At 40.0% G+C, this 12,687-nt stretch overlaps 1 long non-coding RNA gene across 12 annotated transcripts in view; it reads left to right on the top strand.

Moving 5' to 3' along the window:
- LOC106891699 overlaps window positions 1-12,687 on the top strand; it is an 89,425-nt gene that overhangs the window by 48,004 nt on the left and 28,734 nt on the right. For 3 of the 12 annotated variants that reach the window (XR_001412749.1, XR_001412759.1, XR_001412754.1), the window contains exons 3-5: window positions 855-1,081; window positions 1,201-1,422; window positions 3,102-11,159. This is a non-coding gene — a long non-coding RNA (uncharacterized LOC106891699). The remainder of the gene's footprint in view (window positions 1-854; window positions 1,082-1,200; window positions 1,423-3,101; window positions 11,160-12,687) is intronic. The other 9 variants (XR_001412757.1, XR_001412760.1, XR_001412758.1 and 6 more) reach the window with 8 other exon arrangements.

The raw sequence follows: 12,687 nt of genomic DNA on the forward strand, positions 1-12,687 counted from the left end.
TGCTCTAGAGAGTTAGTTCTTTGCTGGTGAATTTCAAGGCTATCAAATCATGTTGAGATTGACCAAATAAAAAATAAACCAATTTTGAATATGCTGGCATTGAAAGAAAATAACTCGGGTAGTCTGCAGTGTCTGGACATGCTGTGTCCTTGGCTTTTGTGAGTCATTGTTTTCTGGCAACCAGACAAGGCTCCCAGAGCTTTGGCATCGGCAATGCAGGTTGGGGGATGGTGGTTGGTTTGGTACCAGAAGATGTTGGCTGATGTAGGTAGATGTCTTCTTTGCTCATGTTTACATCCCACCCTAAGTGCTTCTTGTAGCACACCATCAGAACACACCACAATTGGTTTAATGTATTTTTTTTTAATACAGAGGGCAATGGGGCTGGTGAGGGGTCTGGAGCACAAGTCTTGTGAGGAACAGCTGAGGGAGCTGGGGGTGTTCAGCCTGGAGAAAAGGAGGCTGAGGGGAGACCTTCTCACTCTCTACAACTCCCTGAAAGGAGGATGTAGCCAGGAAAGGTCTGTCTCTTCTCCCAAGGAACAGGTGATGGGACAAGAGGAAATGGCCTCAAGTTGCACCAAGGAAGGTTTAGGATGGATAGTAGGAAGAATTTCTTTATGGAAAGGGTTGTCAAGCCTTGGAAGAGGCTGCCCAGGGCAGTGGTGGAGTCTCCATCCCTGGAGGTATTTAAAAGCTGGGCAGACGTGGTGCTGAGGGACATGGGTCAGTGGTGGGTTTGTCTGTGTTAGGTTGATGGTTGGACTCGATGATCTGAAAGGTCCCTTCCAACCTAGATGATTCTATCATTCATTTAATTTTATAAATTATAATAGTACTTTTCTTTTCTGCAGAAGCACAGAAGGACGGAGTGGTATAAGATCACATCAGAAGTCTCCGGTAAAGCAAGGCCTTTATATCATCTCTTCCAAGTCCTAAAGCAGACCCTCAGCATAATGGTCCTTCTTCTCTGTATGTCCTTGTAGTTGCGCTAGAAAATACTGTAGAGCTGCGATTTCCTTTTTCTCCTGGGCTGTTCTTTTACAGCATATGTGTATCTTGGGCTCTGCAAGTTGAATAGGTACATTTTTTTAAACCAGTTAGCCAATTGGTATATATAGTATTCCTATGTTTAAAAATGCCTTTGAAGACTCGCCCAACACTCACTGAAGCCAATGACATCTTTATTTAATTTCAAAGGAATATGCATCAGGATGTGGATGAAAAGAGAAACTGTGGTCCGGCTTCTGCCCTGGGAACTAAAGCAGGCGTGCTTGAAGGTGTAGGACATAATTTTCTTGTAGAAGGAATGAAAGCACCTGGGACCATGAAGATTTTACAAAAATGGCTCGGTTTCACACTTCCTGAAGTATGCACTACTGTCTGAAGCAGCACCCACCTGAGGAAAACTTCAACATCCAGGTATCTTCTCTGAGGAGACTTTTTTCAGCAAATTTCCTTACATTTTCTCTCCACTCTTGCTGAATTCAGAAAAGATCTCCCCATTTAAAATACATCTAGAATGACATTGTAATCTACAAGAACATTTGAAAGCAAATGAAAATAGCTGTCCGTATTTTGCTTTACATAGTAATGTTTTCATTGGGCCAATGGCTACCATTAATTTTCAAAAGTTTCTTTTCAAGTTGGACAAAGTTACAGCAAACTGAAAGTCCCATTGAGCCCATACAGCCAAAATTGTTCTGAAGTCCCCTGGACAGATTTGCTGCTAACTGTAGCAACACCGTGTCCTTTTAATTAAACAGAATGAAGGAGTGGAAAGTCTTCATGGGTCAATTTTTAGACTTTTTTTTTTAATAGAAATGGAGAAAAAAACCCCTGCATTTTAAAGCAATACTGGCATTAAAACATAATACGTTAACCTGTTACTGAGTTGATTATTTAAAAAAGAAAAAACCTACAGAGATGGTTATTTTCTTAAAATTATTTTTTTTAATCTGGGAAAATGTGTTGTTTCTGACAAAAATTATGAAATAAAAATGTGGCAGTCCAATTTCAACTTCATCACAATCTTTTAGGGTTTTTATTTCAAAATATCTCCATTTCAAACTTTTATTTACTGTAAATTATAATACAGGATGTCAATTTGGATGGAAACTGTCTTGATTTGACCTTAAACAATTTTTCTAGAGAAGGGAGATAAAATGTGCACCACTCTGGAGGGTGAGTACATGCTGAGCAGCACTGGGGTACGCTCAGGGAACCTTCACTGCCATCAGAAGTTCTGTCCCAATAAACACCAGACAGGACCAGTTTGGAGGTGCATAACACGGGAGTGGGAGTGAGACATTGGGCTGGTGAGACGTGATGAGGAAGAATTATCATTTTTCTTGCCAGCCTTGGGTACCACCTGCGGTTAGTGCTGTTGGTGCAGATTTACCCCTGGGTGATCTACACTCTACTTCCACTGAACATTTGCATATGAAGACAACAGGAGTTGTGACAAAGAGAAAGAAAATGGATTTCTGGCGAACTGTAGACTTCCCTCAAACATTTGCTGCCGGTCTTCAGAACAAAAGCCCCAATTTCTGCATCCTTCTCGACCATTAAGCCTTTTGAACATCTTTCAGCTTTCTCCACTGCCCATCCATCTCAGCAATCAGCCCGCTGCTGCTGAGGAAATACCCTTTGAGAAGAGTATTAGGAAGTCCATTCCAGTGATTATTTTATAAGGAATAATGACCACTTTGTTTCATTAGTGGCTTTCTGGTTCTAATCAGACATTTATTTTTCACGTTCACCAAACGAGGATGTACGGCATATGTTAAGGGAACTATGTGTGTGCCATATGGCTAAGAAGAATAAACGCTGTATAAAATGGAGAGAGTGAAAGAGGAAGAGTAAGGTAATATAATAGATAATGAACTCAGCTACATTATAGGATTTTATTGTTATGAGGCTGCAAAGATGAAGGGATACTATGGAACACACATGGATTTTAAATCCCGGTGATTGTGTTTTACTTTATTATTCTAGGCTGTAATTTCTTTTCCCTCACCCTGATCAGATGAGCCTGTAGTCATGAACTGACAAAGACAGAAGGTTTAATTCTTGTATTTCGTTGTACTCTCTAACTCCAGCTTCAGCAGAGGAAAAGCACATGAAGCCCAGACGTGTGAAACTGGAATCACCACTGAGAGGGACCTATGGTTCGTTGGCATTGGGGTAGGTTTTCTGTACTGCAAAACAGCACTCTGGTAATTTCTAAGGTCCAAAAACACATACGCTGGCTTACATTAAAAAAAAAAAAAAGAAAAAAAAAAAAAAAAAGAAGGCTCCAAAATCAATTTAAAGATTTCTTTTAGACCTTGGCTGGACTTCAGAAAGTGAATTTTCCCATTGCTCTCATCATCTGCTATTAAGGTTTGAAGTCAGGAAGCATCTTGAGCTCAATTCACTAGAATGAAGGGCTGAAATAAAAATGTTTTGATTTCCTAACCAAGAACCACAATTTTTAAGAGGTGTTCTGGAAAAAAAAATTGCTTGTTGGATGATAGCATGAAATATAGATGGGATATTTCAAACCATAATTTAGCACAAATTGTTACCTGATATTAGACCTACTTTGCTATTATTTGGAGTTTGGCTGATTCTGTGCTCAGAATCCCACATAGTCCTGAAACCTTCAGCTGTGGTATTAATAGTGAAATCCCCATTTGGCCGGGCAATTCTCTGAGTTGCTATGGATACAAACCTGAAGAAATTATCAGAATGCAAACTGGGGCAGAACTGTGTTTTAATCCACACACGGCCTCATCTTAATGATGTCCCATTTCACAGGAACATTAATTTTTGAAAGTTAAATGCACTAAATGCCCACACTTTTACTTTTAGGCTATTATACCCAGCCTAAAAGTAAACCATGGACTTGTACATCATAGATCCTTTATAATCTTATTGACATTGTCTGTAATTTATGATTGTTACAGCTACAGGTTATTTAATACCAATATCTAAAAACTCTTCGCATTATCACCCTAACCTGTCTCCCTCCCTTGAGAAGGATATTAGCATGGTTGGCAATATCACTAATTTTAATTAAAGTGAGTAAAACTCCCCTGCCCTGATTTTTGCTATTTAAAGGAAGTTACAGAGAGCCCTCCAGTTCTTAACATAGAATTCAGGATCAGATAAAGGTACACAGGACCTTACTTATTGGAGAATCAGAGTAAGAGGTGTATAAATCCATCTTGGTTTTCTTTCTGCCCCTTGTTCCAGCTATACCTGGTAGATTTATTGCTCCACTCTGCTCCGGTAGTCTGACTCCCCGTGGCGATTTCCCAAAGTCTGCCGGCAGGAATACACCCTCACTGCTGCAAAAGATTATGACATCATGGATGTTAAAAAGAGAATGAATGATGTGGTTAGCCGTGCGTTCAATATATTACGAGAGAGGGGGTTATATGGAAACATGGCCTTTCTGTCAGGTAGAATGAATGAGATATATAATTTGTTTTGTCCTTCTCTTAAAAGAACAAGGGAAAGGAGATAATCTGTCTTAATAAGGGCATGCTTAGAGTATCAACCAACTAGAAAGTAATATATTTTTAAACATCCATATGTGATCCCCTTATTAAATTAGGATGTTGAGCTAAATTTAAAGTATCAATATATAAATCAGTCAGTCAGTTAAGTTAGCCGGTTTTATACTGATAAATGGGAGTTAATAAAGCAATTACTTCTTTCTGAACCATAAGGCTCTGGTTTCCAAATCAGTTGTATGAGTTATGGATTACTGACATAATTTACAAGTTTTCATTTACGTGACTTATACCCTTGATTTCTGGGGAATTAGCCCTTTATTGTATTAAAGGCGCGACAAAACAGCATTTGCGTAACATTAAGGTTGGGGCAAAGCAACAAAACTCTCTGACTTCTCAATTTATGGTGACACAGCAGTCCTTACTCTCACTGCTGTAGTGCATAACAGACAGAGAGTGAAGGACAGAATTGTTGCCTTAATATTGAAGGTCGTGACTTTTCAATGTGTGTGTCGTGACCTATGTTCTATACCTGTAGAGTTTTGCCTTTTTTTTTCCCCCTCTCATTTTTGTAAGCACACACCAGTAGCAGGCAGTTCTGCACCTACATTGGCCGTGTGCTATGAAAGAGGTGGCATTAAAGCTTGTCAATGTATTGCCACATAACCTTCACTTTTTCTATTTTTATGAGGCTCAACCTTGCACAGGTTGACGTCATTGAGGGCTTGGAAATAATTACAAAGTGGGTAAGGTCAAGCTTACGTAGGGTGTGCCGTAGAGAAATTTTCATTTTAAATTTTCACACGTTTTTCTCCTTTTAATGCCCACTGCCTGGTATTTATCTTATTATTCTACTCAGGCAGAAATAGCCCATCTCTTGGGCCACACAGGTCTTGAAGAGCTGCACAGACAGACTAGCTGAAGTCAGGTTGAGTTTTCCTAGAAGCCAATTAATTATTTACAAAGCAGCTCTAAAATTCAAGAAAGAGGTAGTGGTTTGCAGATTGAACTTTTTACTACCCTCTGCTGCATTACTGGTTAGGAGCCCAGTAACATCAATGATAATAGCCACTATGAAAGAGGCCAATACGAGCATTTCAGGAAGACTTCAGGATGCATCTGGGTGGTGTCTGGGTGGTTCAGTTCATTCAGTCTTTCAAAAAACCAAAAGGCAAAAAAAAAACCAAACCCCAAATCAATAAAATAATATTCTAGTTGAAAATGTCACGTTCCTTATAAAAAACATCTTTGGTTGGGAAGCGACAAGCTGAGAAATCAAACCTGGCTACACAGGGCTTGAGATATTCCAGATTCCAGGAAGGAAAGAATAAGAATGGAGACAAAAAAGCTGGGCAGAAATAAGGCAACCAACAGCCCATAGAAGCAAAATTCTCAGGGAAAATAATAATAAAAAAAAAACCCAGCAAGATTTATGTAGCCAAGAGTAGGATTACCCTGAGATCTGGCCCAAACATCAGACCCTGTTTTACAGACTAGCAGAATTAACAGGGGTCTGGCGAAAGAGCAATTCCAGGCTCCTTACTTGTTCTGTGATGTTTTACCTCACCGGCCATCCAGAAACTGAATTCAGCCCTAAGCATGGGATGAATCCTTTGAGAGATTGGTTTCCATCTCCCTGGCATATCCCCATCCAAATATCAGCAGCAAATAGACAGGCAAGGCTCCTAGAATCTGCCTTTCCTATATTCCTGTCACTATAAAGAAATTATTTTCATTACCTATGACATGAATTTCATTTTCTCCCCACTGAAGGGCATTTAAATACTCTGAAATATTTACCCCAAACTACTGTACACTGGTATATGCACAGTACATTACATCTTTTAAAGCTCAGAGAGTCCAAGCTTCAAATATTAATGAGCCAAACAATAAGTCCTGACAGAGGCAGTCAGGTGGTGATCTCCCTGGTATGTGCCTGAGACCAAGTATGGTTTTCAGATGTCAAACTGTATAAAAATGCTTCTGAGGAAATATCATAATGGGTTTTTCTGTAATTTTACCAATGTTTACTCTCCAGCCTTGTGTAATTGGATAATATCTGTTATGTCAAACAGTTTCGACCAGAGCGATTTGTCCTGCACTACTGGCATTAATATTATCATCAAATAATTAATAATCCTGCTAGTTATGTTGGTGCTACGTATCATTTGAACCCAGGCTTGGCTACCAGAAAAGTAAGTCGATTTAAATGAAACCTAAACTGACCAAACACTATTGAATGGGATATATTCCTAATAAAATATTAAAGCCTCTTAAACTTTATTGCAAAGGCCAGTGTTTGATAGACCTAATAGAAACTGGTCAAACTTGCTAAATTATTCCAGTGTTGACACAGGAGCAGCCAAACTGCTCCCCTTTACACACCTTTCTGTCTGGCCCCAAAGAAAATGATATTTATTAATCATTTAAATGAAATGGAATTTTAGCAGAACTTCATTTTTTCCCTTCAGCCACCTATAATTTTGTGGGATTTTAGATAATATCATTTCCTTGAATATACCTTCCAGGATGCTAAAGAAAGAGTGATTTGTTTACAGTATCCAGAGCGATGCCAGGTCTGGAGGCAAGATATCCCCAACTTTTGATCTGCAGGCTCTGGCTTCCAGAACATCGAGATCCAGGATAAAAAAAAAATCCAGGATCTGGTGCACAGAGCCTGTTCATCCCATCACCACAACTGTAAAACAGAACCAGAAGAAGAAGAAAGGCTGAGAAGGGACGATTTGAGGTGTGGTATAACTACTGTATGGACAGTGACCAAAAGGACAACCATCTGTACAGAGGAGGTATTGCAAAATCAGGAATTACATGGAAGAGGTAAATATAAGATGTCTATTTACTTTTTCTTCACACAGGAACTCAACCCATGAAAGCAGTGACTACAGAAGGTCTTTTTAACATAACCAAACATCATTTTTAACATAACTAAGTGAAGATCACAGAGTACCATGGTAGGGATGTGGTGGCCCCATAATGCTACAGAAGGCAAAAATAGACGAGTATCTGGATTCAAACAATACTTAACCCATTCTGGGAAGATAGATCCATCAGCGACTCTTAAACTTGTAGGAAAATGTTCTGTGACTGCTTGAAGTTGAGAGGTTGTCTCAGATTGTTCTGTGTTTGTTTTTTATACCCCTACATGAACACTATTGTGGGGGGATACAGGGCTATACAGACCTTTGTGATGACTTTGAATGGCTGTTACTCTGTCAGGGTCCATGACTCTCTTGACATGCTTAATTGTCAGGGATTTAAAGAAAAGACAAATTCTCATCAGTTATACCTGATTTTTACTCCATCCAGCCCTCCAGACTAGGTCTTCCTCTTAGTCTGCTGGGGCTTCCTTTTTTTCCCCCATTTCCTCCTTGTCAAGCCCCTTCTTTTTAGCATTTTTCTTGGGAGGACACTGCAGAAGAAAAGGACCTAATTCCTGTGTGTTAAATATCAATATTCATGACCTTTGAGCACCAGGTTTGGACTAGATGATTGAGTCTTACTCTTTTCAAACCCTGAAAGTTTTGTTTGAACACAGTCTGAGCTCTCTTTTTACAAGAATGAAGGAGTATCTTACCAAATCAAAAGCCAGCAAAGGAAAGAGATACACGTAATGCTCTGTTTAACCATTTCCCACTGTGTTATCTGAAGCCACCAGCATAATAATTCACACATTTATACTAGTAAAAGGAGCACCAGTAGAGAACTAACGTAAAAATGCATAGCCTCATATAATATTTCCTTCCATGACAGGAGAGTGGTATTTATACAGTTACAGTAGATCATTGGATGAAAGTACAACTTGTGAGAATACTGAAAATGTGGTTGTTTTTAGAGCTGTAAATTGGCATTGCTCAGACTTGATCCTGAAGTACAAGCTACATCAGTACAAAACTGTATGAGGCTGAAAAAAGCCCTCAGAAGAGGAAAAATGCACCCACCCACTCTATAATTATGGTCTTGACCTCTAATGTAAAGGCTGAGTTAATTGTGGGTCTGCAGGTCAGTCAGAGGCCTCAGCTACTTTTATTATGTATATATTTATATATATGTATCCATATAGAGAGAATTCAGTTGCTACATTCTTTTCCTTGACCAGATAAGAACTACATTTTCATACCTGATTGTTCTGAGTTATTTAATTGTTTTTATTTACCTCTTTTATTCTATTTAGCAGAAGACAATGGTTCTAAATGACCCTGTGACCATGACAGTTAATGTAAGCAAAAAATAAAATGCTTTTGACTTTGAAAAAAAAAAAAAAAAAGAAAGTTGGCTCAAATTCAGGCTGCGTGTATTTAACGTTCTCCAAAATGTTGCAGATGGGTTGAATGGAAGGCTGATTTTGATAAATGATTCCAACTCTGGAGCCACAATGCAATACTTGTAAATTCTTTTGAGATGATTAGGCCAGTGGTTTAGCATCTATCATTTGAGATAGACTGGCATGATAATGGATACGGATAACTCATCGCACATCCCTGCTATTACTCTTCCTCTGGTATGGCTGGTATCGTTGACAGTCAGCTGAATCTGGTGCTATAATTTTGTATTAAAAGAAGGAAAAATTGATTTTCAGAGGAGCCTTAATCTAAGGGAATAAGTACTTAATTCCCTTGTACACGTGAAAGGACCAAATCCGAGCTGGGTTGTTTGGTATTTTTGCAGTTTGTATTTATGTCTCTGAGGCCACATTCTTAGATCTCGTGCACAAAACAGGAAAAACTGCAGAAAACCTTCCTTGGCTACAAAATTGTCATGGAAAATAACCTTATACGTTCATCCTCTGTTTGGATTCCCACGAGACATTGTGTAGACCGTTTGAGATAATGGTTTCATTTACGTCCCTCTCCCTGACCTGTCTCCTTGGCTCTCAGCGCGGTTGTCCTCTGGGGAGGTGGTAGGTGGTGCAGGCAGGTTTCCATCCCTCTGGAGCCAGCGCTTCCCAACACATGGCTCTGCGGCCTCACAGGTGCCGGGAAGGTGCAGGAGCCAGGGGGATTTTCCATCTACAATCCCATAGTGGACCTTCAAGTCCCCTTCTCATCACCGTTGCTGAATCTCCACTCTCCGGGGGGGGGAAGATTTATATTCTCTTGACATGGAAGAGTTAAACGAGGGGGAAAAAAAGACTTTTACACAGCCCTGTAAAAGTCATGTTTTGCTGGCAAACGGCAGCAAACTTGCTAGGCTTTCTTCATTAGAGTCTTGCCATTTAAGCCATCAGCGTCATTTTGCGAGGACATCAAACATGTGTACGCCAGATGCCGGCAACGCGGAGCGGCACTAAGGACCTGACTCAACTTAACAATAATCTGCGGACAGCGGGTGTGAACCTGAGCTGGGCCAACACCTCATCAGACTGCATGGCTAATTGATTTCAAAATTAGAGTTGGTATTTCTGAACAATAATCTTAAAAGGCAGCAATAAAATACATCAGAATCCTTTGAGCTAGCCAAGCTTTCATCCAAATGGCTTATTACAAAGAGCTGGCACACCTGAACTTTGGCATAGACAAATAAATCCCAAAACAGTAAATGGAAACCACATTTGGCACTGAAGGTTTGTCAAGAGAAGTTTGTAGTCATCAGGAAACAAGATTTTGGATTTTTTTTTCCTTAGTGGCAGGAAATCATTCACTGGATGTATTTTACTCCAACTGCTGTGATTTATGCAATGAAAACACAGGTAGTGTTGAGGAGAATGCTCTCTTTTTTTTTTTTTTCCTTCTTTTTTTTTACCATTTCACAATCTTCAGGATCCCAGAAGCGCTAAAAGCACAGCAAGGGTTACAGTTATCCCAACAGTGATAACTTAATTGCATCTGTCGGCCTCCCTCTTTGAACTTTGAACTGCTGGTTTGTGGCATCATGGTCCAAAAGGATTTAGATCTGACTTTTGTGTGGCTACAATAAATTATACCCAAGTATCTGAGCAATGCCTGGAATCTTATCTTGAAGGCAGGATGAGGCATCTCACTTAAGGGATGGTATAAATTTGGAATACAAATCTTTCCAGGAACTAGCATTTCAGACCAGGTAGGAAAGATTGGTTTTTCCTTTGCAATAGGTTGAATTATAAGAAACTCCAGAATATGTAAAAAACCCATTAATTTCCTGAAATATTTCCTGAAAAAGTGGCTCCTGAGAACAGCTTAAAGATAGGACTGAAGAAATCTGTGAAGTCAGAGGCTGAGCTGTGAAGTACCTGAATCCATTTGGACTCCTTGGCTCTTCCCGTTGTTTGTAAATAGTTTTATACATTTTAATGTGATGAATAAAGACGTAATAGTCTGAAGGCAATTGCAGCTTTCATCATTAGTTGGTCTAAGTGAAATGTAACCCACTGCTTGATTACTAGCTTTGTGTTTAAAATTGGTGGTTAAATTTTACAATTCTGACAGTCTCAGCCTGAATTTGTGATAACTGAGGTAGTTGTGTTCACGTTTTTGAATAATTCTGAGCTGTACCGTTTCTTTTCATGTTAGTACAGTGACAAACTTAACTCAAAATGTGAGTCTTGATGGTTCGTGTTACACCTTCACAGGACCTACGGGCAGTCCTAAGACAACTCCAGAATTTTGCATTATTTTGCCAACGGACATAAGCAGCCTTTTACTTGCGCACCTGACAGATGTGGTAAGCTCAACTTTAGATGCTTCAAAATATTGTTGTGTTTTTTTTCTTTCAGTTTATGTCTAATTACAGTTTTCTGGCATGGTCTGACTCTCATCTCACTCACAACGTGAGTCTCCAGATGGATCCCTGGATTTTCACTGGCTTATTCCTACAGGCAAAACTGGTCTGTGCCATGCCAACTTTCCGATTATACAGGGCCCAATTCAGTTATAGATGTTTCAAACCAGCCTAATTCTATTACTTGCCAATCTCTGCTGCTGCCAGCTGATAATCAGTCCTTGAAGATCCATCTTGCCTTTTTGAAAAATTTTGCTGCCCACACTGTTACATCTCTTGATCTTGCCAATGTATTGCTGTGCCTCCAACGGGGATGTGAGAGTGCCTTTTAGTTGCCTATTGCATTTTAGCCATGATTAATTTTAGGCATGTTCTTGGGTTGTACAGGTTGGGGGGATGTGGGGCAACTCACATTTTGAGCCATTAATTAAGAACAAGATTGCTTGTCTTGGTATTCTAGCCTAGTAAGAGGTGCTGAAATAATGGAGATTTTTATAAAATATTGTATATTATGGGCAGCTTTTGGTAGAATAACTCAGGTTTCCCACGTCCATGCACATATTGACTTAATTTCTTCGCTGCTAATGGCCATCTACTTGTCTTTAAAGTAGAGGATAAATTAACCTAAATGTCTAACATGCAAATAAAGACTAATGGGACAGATTTAGACCTCTTTTACATCTACCCAAAAGCGACCAGGGTTGCCTAGGTGCAAACGAGGGCAGATTTGCCCTGAAATGTGTGCACTGCTCATAACGACATTTCCCTTTGCTTGGGTGGTATCGAATCAAGGGGGCTTGTGTTGGAAAAAATTGACTAAGAGGCCGACATTTGTAACTTAATTCCGGCACATGGCTCTTCGTGTTTTCCTCCTGCTTCTTCGTGTAGCCGTATGCGAAGCGAGAGAACACATCAAAGTGACACAAATGGCGTAACAAAAAAATCTGTCTGCAGAGTCCCGCGGCAGCTGGTGCTCTGGCATGGTTTCCATTAGGGTCCGGGGAGCGCTGGGGCCGGACCACCACGGGAGAAAGAGCCGAGGGGACACGGGGAACATTCCCATGCACGGCCTGAGACGGGCACCTGGGTCAAATTAATGCAGGGCTTATCCACTGTGAAAATTCACAGGGTTTAATGGCTCCTCTTACCTGTGAAGGGGTGGTCTAGTTATAGGACTCCCGTTCAGAGCCCGATGTGGAGGGGCAGACTTCAGGCTTTTGTGTTAATGTTAATGTTAAAGGTCAAACTCCATCGTAAGAGGCAAACAGGTGGGAATCGGCGTACAGCAAACAGAAAAATACAGCAAAGGATGAGTTCCTCAGTTTCCATTTGTTTTTTGAGTTTTGAAAAGCAACTCGGGTCTTCCCAAATCTGTTTTCAAAAGAAAACTGTTCTTATGGCAATGAGGAAAAATAATGCAGTGTCTTCCTGCTGTATTTTGCAGGTTTGTTTTATTCTAGAGAAAGGTAAC

This window comes from Calidris pugnax, unplaced genomic scaffold (genome assembly GCF_001431845.1).
Source record: "Calidris pugnax isolate Ruff unplaced genomic scaffold, ASM143184v1 scaffold172, whole genome shotgun sequence".
NCBI lineage: Eukaryota > Metazoa > Chordata > Aves > Charadriiformes > Scolopacidae > Calidris > Calidris pugnax.